This window comes from Habropoda laboriosa, unplaced genomic scaffold (genome assembly GCF_001263275.1).
Source record: "Habropoda laboriosa isolate 0110345459 unplaced genomic scaffold, ASM126327v1 scaffold28, whole genome shotgun sequence".
NCBI classification, from domain to species: Eukaryota; Metazoa; Arthropoda; class Insecta; order Hymenoptera; family Apidae; genus Habropoda; species Habropoda laboriosa.
In genome coordinates, this window is record NW_017100174.1 from 399,336 (window position 1) to 408,835 (window position 9,500).

Consider the following 9,500-nt stretch of genomic DNA (forward strand, 5'->3'; position numbering starts at 1 on the left):
TTTTCACTATCGTAATTGCTGAAGGCAGAGGATTAACGAGAACACCTTTTCAAATACAAAAAGTTTATTAGAACTGAGAAAACGCGGTCAGAGCGAAGTGAACATAACGCAATGACAGAGTTAAAAACAAACGACTTAAGTGAACGTTGTCGACCACACGGCGATGAAAAAGTAAATCGGTAGCGGTCGTCATCTGACATAAGGAATGATAATCTCTTATCCCTCTAACAATAATAATAATCATTATCGCAAAATAATCTTCCCGTTTCTGTAACTATAAACAAGGAAAGCAGCACAATAATTTTATTATCTTCCTATTTCTCAAGTTACCCAAATTTTTTCTCATTACTTCTGTAGGGATGACCGAGCGTGAGTGCGTTGTTTGTATGAATGCGTTGTCTGTATGAATGCGTGAGGGTCTATGGCGTGAGCGGTAAGGACCGGCGTGCCAGGTCGAGTGTTTGGGATAGCGCGAAAGATATTGAACGAATGTTTAGTTTTAGTAATCAGGCGAGGAGTGCGTGAGTGCGTGTGTGTTTTCTTCTAACGAAAAGTGTGCATGTATGCAAGATGACATTAGGGCGAATGCGAGGGAGCGAAAGGCAGTGTGAATCCAGCGATTGATTGAGCGACATCCCTAGCGTAGCGATATAAACTATTAATAAATATAGCATAGTCAAAAGTCCGTTCGAGTTTACTATCCCTATCACACAAAAATCCCCTACACTTCTCTTCCATCGTCACAAAAATTTCTAATTTCTGAAAAAGCATTCCAAAGAAAGTTTACACATTTCACCACGTATCTACCTAATACAAGTATTTATCCACATATGGAAAACAGATCGTACGAGAATTTCCTGCTTTAGTTATTCTGATCGATACACGCTTTCCCCATCTTTTTTCTTTTTCACCTACGGAAAAAAACCGTGCACCTAAAACGTCACGAACGAGGTGAATTCGGGGAGAAAGATTCGGCTGCATGAAAATCTCAAAAGAATCCGAGGGAATACTGCTTTTTAGATACTACATAAATATCGAACGGAGCAGAAAACGATAAACTCTTGTCCGTTCACAGTACCTGTCACCACCCCGGTCAGAACTTTAACGATCAAGGCTGACCCGACCGATGGACAAAAGGGAATAGAGGCTGTTTTACATAGTGAAGACCAAGGAAAGACTACCCACCGCCTCGACCCAACCGGATTTTTAAAGAGGATACTCGCTTCTGAAGTAAGGAGAGATGTTACGCCGCGAACAACGCGTTCCAGTTTCATTTCTTTTTTCGTCTCTTTTTCTCGCGTTGTTTTCGCGATACTGTACCACCGTGCAATTATGTAGAGCATTCGAAATTTTTAATACTTCTAATGGAAGGGACATTTTTCTAAACGATCTGCTATAGTCTTCTTTACGCGGAAATATTTCACTAATAATTTTAGCAACCCCCTGTGAACATGGTTGACTGCAATTTTTCATTTTGATGGGAGAAGGAAGAATTGATAATTGTTATATACAAATTGGCTGGTAATAATGTGACGATATAAAAATATCATTCAACAGTACAACAGTGAAAAAAAAATGAGAATTTTGAAATATAAATAAAAATACAAAGGATTGAGGCAGCAGAAATACTGTGTTTGCGCAAAATTTTGATTGGAAAAAATATAAGTCAATTGTATAGCAGTGAAGTAAATGAGAATTTTGAAATATAGATGAAAATATAAAGGGTTGAGACAGCAGAAATACTGCGTTATTTGCTAAAAATTTGGATAAATTATTTTTCTAGAAAAAACATGGAAAATAAGATAAAGATTGAATACTCAACACGGTCTTCGTTGGAGGAAAATGAATAATTATATATCAAAGGCACACGAAATATTATTAAAAAGAGTGCTGTTTAGAACACACACTTTCCGGTTAATGTCGATAGGAATTCCAAGTTTCTATCGCAGGAATAAATAAATCAAAGTTGAAGGATGAAAGGCGAGGAAATCAGTAGCCGTATTCAAGAGTCTAGAACGAAGGTGGATGAGAACTGGGCGCGCTCTGCTCGCCACTGGTACGGGTGGAAGAGGGTGGCAAAGGGGTGCGAGTAAATTGCACCCCTGGGGAACAGATCTGACGAGTGGCACGAAGGGCCACGGTAAGCCAGAAGTCAGCCGACTTTAATTAAGACACAGGTGTCTTTCGCTTATAGTCACACCGAGCTCCTTCCAGAAAAACATACAACAATGAAATGTGTTTATTATGGATCACAAAAAATACGCGTAATTGTACTGCTAAAATAAGCACTGTGCTCTAGGTGTTTCTGTTATTTTGTCTCTGGAAACAACGAGTTAAATTCTTTTTTTTCATTTTTTGTTTATTTATTATAAATGAAGACTAAATTTTCTGAAAAATCGATTAGAGTGACGTAGCGATGAGAAGAATAATTATTGTTCAACCCTAGAGCGGTCTTCGTTTCGACTGTACACTTAAGACTTTTGGGTGAAAAAGGACCCAAGACCTTATGTGTAATAATTTTTGTTTCCAACGCGACATATGAATCTAGACAATAATCGTTTAAAATAACGTTAAGGAACGTAAACTTGATAACAGCAAAAATGACTAAAAATATAAAAAGGCGGTGGGTCAAAAAAGACCCGAAGAAAGCTGTAGGGTTAAGCTTGGAAAATATTAGGTCGTTTCGTAAATTCGTGTAGAATTTTATAATTTAGATCGATATTTCGGACGAACATATTTTGATAGAAAAAAAGTAAGTGCTTTCTCGGTCCACAACTTTTTCCTATTTTCCTTGGAATATCCTTGGATTTCCATTAAGATATTTTTCTTTACCTAATACTTTCCAAGCTTAAATAATAATTATTCTTCTTATCACTGTATCGCTTTAATCGAATTTTCAGAAAATTTACTTTTTCTCTGTAACAAATAAAAATAGAAAATAAAAAGGATTTGGTTTGTTTCGAGAGACAAAATAACAGAAACACTTAGAATACAGTGTTTAATATTTTCTGAAAAATCGCTGGCGATGATACGACTGTCGCTGAAAGAGAAATAGATTTTCCCCTTAAAAAAATGCTAACGTTTCCAGGTCTAAAGCGAATTTAATGGCGGACAGGGACTTCTCGACGGAAATCCAGATACAATATCTCGGCGGCAATGTCGACCTAACCCAAGAATCACCTTAATGCATGTATTCATACGGGTAAGCTGACGCTTTGAATCAGAATCGTAGGTAGAATAAGTGTTGCGAGGATTCTGACACCGACAAACCCCTTTTTGACAAAGCAACCGTGGCTTGTCAGACGTCTTACAGTTATTACCTTTAAACACTGTCCAAACAGCCAAATCCTCGCTTCTAGAGCACAGTATAGCAAGTGTGAGTAGCCTGCCCCTTTTCGAGCCCTTAGTAAGTCCGTTTAGAGTGCTTCCTCGTTTGACCAAATGTCAAGTGTGTTGACGTTTTATTAAATCAACGCCAAATCTTCTGCGTTTGATATGTTAAATATACAGGATTCTCCAATTTTTCTGGTTATTTAGAAATTTAGAGATTAGATTTTCTATATTTTGGAAACTTAGACTTCCTATATCTTAGAAACTTAGAAATTAAAAATTTAGAAACTTAGAAATTTAGAACTTAGACTTTCTATATTTTAGAAACTTAGAAATTTAATATCTTAGAAACTTAGAAATTTAAAACTTAGAAACTTAGAAATTTAGAACTTAGTCTTCCTATATTTTAGAAATTTAAAAGCTCTTCTCCCTTAGACTTAGAAAACGCTGAAGAACCCTCTTTTATCATCATCAGACGCACATCTTCTCAAAACCTTTTCTCCAACCATTTTCCACACCCCCAATGTAAGCATTTCTAATAAACAAAATATCTCGTACATTCCCAGAAACCTTCAACCTTCCAATAATCAAAATCCATAAATCAAGCTAGACACTCTTATCCACGCAACACGCATAATTCACTTTCCTTCCTTCTCACCGTTTCCAGATAAACGCGATCTAAAGCCACTTAAGAGTCTCAATTTACGACACTCTCCACCGTCGAGCTAATTTCCTACGTATTGAGACATTCAAAGCCCCCGTGCACCCCAACAATTGATATTAATAACCACTCGGTTCCCGCGTGAATTACCTGCCTGTTGCGTAATACCATTCACCCATACATCAGTACGATCCTCTATGATTCGGTTACCGAGCATTTCCGTTATCTATGTACCACGAGCAACCGTTGATCATCGAGAACGAGAGAGAGAGAGAGAGAGAGTTGATCACGAAAAGCCCACGGGCCCTCATACGCCGGCCACAAGTTCCAGACCATAATTTTCTCACATAAATACATCTCGGATAGGTAAAAGCGTGGTAGCAGAGGATCTCGGGTCAGTCGAGAAAACCTTACTCACCAACGACGCACGCGAACTCCATAATTCACCACTGGCGTTGCTCTCTCGATATCGTAGAGGGTACAAAAAAAAAGAACCAGTCGTATCTCAATTTTGTCAGGATATAACTATCAGCGTTTCGGTAACGAGAAAATCCGCGCCGTTCTCTGGGAGGAACCGTCGATGATTGGATAACGTCGAAACATCTGATTATCGCTCGTAAATGGATCGTAACTATGTCCGAGGTTGCTCCAGATCGAGATTTACGACGCGCGAATATCCAACCGTGAGTCGAGACAATGATCCATTTAGACGATCGTTCAATAGACTGATTTATGGAGTTCATTTCTGACGGAGAGCTTTTTGGGTTAGTTTTCTTGGGGGGGATGAAGAATGTAGTTTAGCGAGGTTTGGATGAGTCGAGGTATTAGGTGTAAAATATTTATGAATATTTTCATGGAATTTCGTGAAAGGCGCAAAGTACGAGAGTTTCGATGTACGTAACTGGGAATAACGAGTGTGCGAGTTATCGAATGTCTTCGATTTATTGTCGGGAGGGAGAGATTTTTATCGCTTCCATTTCGCTCCATTTCTGATCTATATTGCAAATCTAGACTGCGTATCTGGAGAAAAATAGGTGTTGTGCTGGGAGATTTGTTACAGTTTGAATTTTTAGAATAATTCTCATGTTGAAGGTTTTGTTTGCTAGGAACAGAGAATTTTTAATTTTCGAAATCTATCGAGAAAATTGTTCCTTTGGATTTTTCCCATTTTTTAAGTCACCTCAACTTGCGTATACTATAAATATTGAAGAATAGCAATTTTTCGTGCTAACAATATTAAACAAGAAATCACTCTTCCCTCGAAATTTTTACTTAAATACCTCGCATAAATTTAAATTGACGTGTGAAGAACGCACGAAAATGAATTTGAAATGAAATTAGTCAATATTCCCAGAGCACAAATTACCCTTGAAACATCGATAAACAAAGAGAGATTCATTTTAAAGAACACCAAGACCCACATCGATGTAATGAAATTTAGCCGAACGGTGAATTGGTTTGTTTGCCATAAAAGCCAATCCCCCACGGCTACTCGATGCGATGTTTCAACCGGTTTTCCGGCTATTACATTAACAACGCCAATACTCGTTTCCGTGCACGTCCCTGATAAACGACTTCTGCGTTCGAAGTTTATAAAGAGGGAGAGTTCCTCTGGACGGGATTAAAATTTTTAATATAACTCTTTGAGAGAAGAACCGAGCGCATTTCTGATGTCGATAGGAATATCTCGCCTACGAGGGAAAGGGGGAGAAGATTCAAGTGAAAGAAGAAGAAGAAGGAAGAAACGAATTTAATGAAACGCAAGAAACCTGAATGAAGGTGTATTTGTAATGCAAATACGCGTTGTAGCAGTCCCGAAGGGCCGAAAAATGAAAAGGCTCGAAACAGCCGGGAAGGAAATTGTCCGTTCCATCGCTCTTCGCTTAATCCGATTTCAAATTCTTCGACGTCTCCGAATCACGTCTCCCAGCCGGCTGCAATCTTGCCTAAAAAATCCTGATTTCTTTCTTTTAATTACCTCGGGGACCCGGCCGATCGTGAAACCGAGCGCACGCCTGGAATCCTTATTAAACGAAATCCGAATCCCTCCGACGGTATCAGAAGTGAAACCGGTGGTTCGTGTCTTAGAGGAACGAGTTTTACGGAAGTAAACGTAAGAAGTGGGATAGAGTGTGGCTTTAATTAAAGAAATTTTTACGATATCGGGGTTCTAATGTCCTCTTCTCTCATAACGGCTTCCGATAGCAATTTTCAGGTGGGAAAGTTGGGATCTGGAGAAATTGGGGTAAAAACTTTAAGAATTCTTAAGGATCTTCTGGTTGATAATTAATTTTATTGTTTAACAACGCCTGTGAAAAAATTTTCACAAATGGAGAATGTGAGATTTTTTAGGAGAGCGCAAAAAAATTTGTGTTTTGAAAATTAGTTAATTACCGCGATTTTTAAGCGTTCACTGCGAAAATTACCGCGATTTTTACGCGTTTACCGTGAAAATTACCGTGATTTTACCGCGAGAAAATTGTTCCAAATCGAAAATGTGAAATTTTTGAGGAAAGTGGAAAGAAAATGTTTGTTTGGAAAATTACTCAATTATCGCGACTTTTAGGCGTTTACCGCGAAAATTGCCGCAACTTTTACGCACTTACCGCGAAAATTACCATGATTTTTACGCGTTTACCGCGAAAACTACCGCGACTTTCCCGCATTTACCGCGAAAATTACCGCAACTTTTACGCATTTACCGCGAAAACTACCGCGACTTTCCCGCATTTACCGCAAAAATTACCGCGACTTTTCCGCATTTACCGCTAAAATTACCGCAACTTTTACGCATTTACCGCGAAAACTACCGCGACTTTTCCGCATTTACCGCGAAAATTACCGCAACTTTTACGCATTTACCGCGAAAATTACCGCAACTTTTACGCATTTACCGCAAAAATTACCGCAACTTTTACGCATTTACCGCGAAAACTACCGCGACTTTCCCGCATTTACCGCGAAAATTACCATGATTTTTACGCGTTTACCGCGAAAACTACCGCAACTTTCCCGCATTTACCGCGAAAACTACCGCGACTTTCCCGCATTTACCGCGAAAACTACCGCGACTTTTTCGCATTTACCGCGAAAATTACAATTTTACTGCGATCACGAGAAAATTCTTCCAAATCAAAAACCCGAAATTTTTAAGAAAAACGAAATAAAGATTCCTCTTTACAAAATGCCAAAGAGGAATTTGGAAAATACTCCGAACAATAAAATGAAAATTTTCAATTTTCCACTTGCGTGTTCCTCGTTTCCACTGTTTTCCTTGCCACCAACTGTAACATCGCCAAACGTTCACTTCTAAACGACCACCGCTCCTCCTTGGAACTCTACCGGGCGTGCAAAAGAGAAGAAAAAAAGCCGGCAGACAAATATTATCGAAACTTCAGCCGGGAAGATGTTAACGCAGGGAAAAGAACGAAAGAGTATACGACGAGTGTCGAGAATCGAAGGAATCATTATTTACCGAGAGGCTGGCTATTGTCCTCTTCGACGGATGCATTGTCGAATTAAGGGCTTTTGTGACAGCGAATGGTGAAGTCACACAATGCATTCACCTCTCTTTCACTCCTTTCAACGTTTCTTTCTACCCTCCGTCACCCTTCCTCCTGTTGATCACACAGATTTCCCTCTCTATTTTCTCCTACTACTACGTATACTACTCCCTCCGCGCGAATCGCTTTGACAGTTGCCTCGCAAATGAAAGCACTTTTCCGCCGAATAGACAAAATAAATCGAGTCCCCCGTACAATGTCGATGATTTCGTAACAATACGCGTCTGCCCGACGTCGACCTACGCACGAATAAATACGCAACCCCGTTTGCCAGACGATAAAGCCGCGTTCGTTCGTTGCGCCTCTCCCTTTATCGAATATCGTAGGAACCGGGTGTGATCGAGATCAGGTCGAACCTTCGGACATACCGCCGTTTCGTTACGACCTACTCTCGATTACTCTCGCTTTTGCTCCACTTTTGCTCGCTTTATGTATCCTTGGTTAGGTTCTGATTGTGTGGTTACCGATCCAATAGTGAAAGTCAACAAATCGAGCTCGCCAGAGTGAGAGTCTGTGTAGAGTCTAGACAATTTTGTCAGGTTTGATTAATTAGATCAGGATGAACGAAGATACGATAGATAATATTTTAGGAATTGTGTCACTGTTTGGTTATTTGTATTGATATACGTTAGCGATGACGAATTTCTGAGGATCGCAGAAGGTAATTAGACTGTCGCTATTTTGCTTTCGTACGATTTATGGCAGATACTTAGACTGTGTGTGGCAAGAGAGAGTGTTTGTCACTCCAAGTCACATAGAACTGATTGTTTGCAAGAAGACGTAAGAAAGTTTAGGGATGGCAAGCTTTAACCGAGATCGTGCGGTCTTCGGGTCTTTTTCGACCCATCGCCTTCTCATTTTCCTAATAACTTTCTCGGTTGTCAAATTTAAGTTCTCTCAACATTCCACGGAAAGTTTATCGTCTAGCTTCATATAGCGTACTGGCGACGAAAATTTGATATTCACGATACCCTAACAACGAACAAATTAGGACACCAATCGTTACCATCAAAAGCTGTTGAAAAAGGCACAATTTTACACCACCAAAGCTAAAAGCAACGTTAAACCCCATTTTTCTTTCTTTTCGTTTGTTCTTCCACTTCCGCAGGAGAGTCTTTACTTTTTCATTTCCTTCTTTTCAATACCAAAGTAAACCCGCCAAGCACCAAGTTGCACAACTGTGTTTCTCTGCATTCCAAAACAAAAGCAAATCGCAGGAACGGAGTGAGAATAAACGAGGGAAATTTGGAACCGTACGTTTTCGAAAAACGAGAGTAAAACGGCGAATAACAAAAGGCCAGGGGCGCGTGTTCTTCCAGTGATTTATCGATGATAATTAAAGTGCCGAACGTCACCGCCGGCTGCGTGTCGATGACCAATGGCCAGTGCGTGAGCCTCGTATTAATAGTACCTTTTAACATCCACCTCGGTTCCACGTTCATTTCCGTCGTTAAACAAACACGCCCATAGAATATCGTGTATGTAGGCGTGATTTTATCCGTCACTTTATGCAAATCGTCCAATTGATACCAATATGGCGACGTAAATAAAAAAATTCAAATTGAACGGTATCGATCATTCTCTATTATACCGACACACGCATTTCTCCCCCAATTAGCATGCTCTCCGGTCCATTCGAATCGATCGAACGAATAAACCTCTTAGTGTACTCTCTAGAATGCAAATAACCGTCGTGTACAAACATCGCAACTAACGACAGAGCTCGTCGTTTTACGGGACTTGAACTTTTATTTACGAACCTCGTCTAAAAATCGACGTCGAGAACAGTCTCGCGGGTGGATGTGATAAAAAAAAAACGCTGCCTATTATCGTTTTCACGCACTCGTGACGGTGCTTGAACGAGAGAATGGACCCTCGAAACTGCTCAAAATGCACTTTCGCGATAAACGTGCGAGTAGCTGGAAGCCCTTTTCCGAACGACCGGT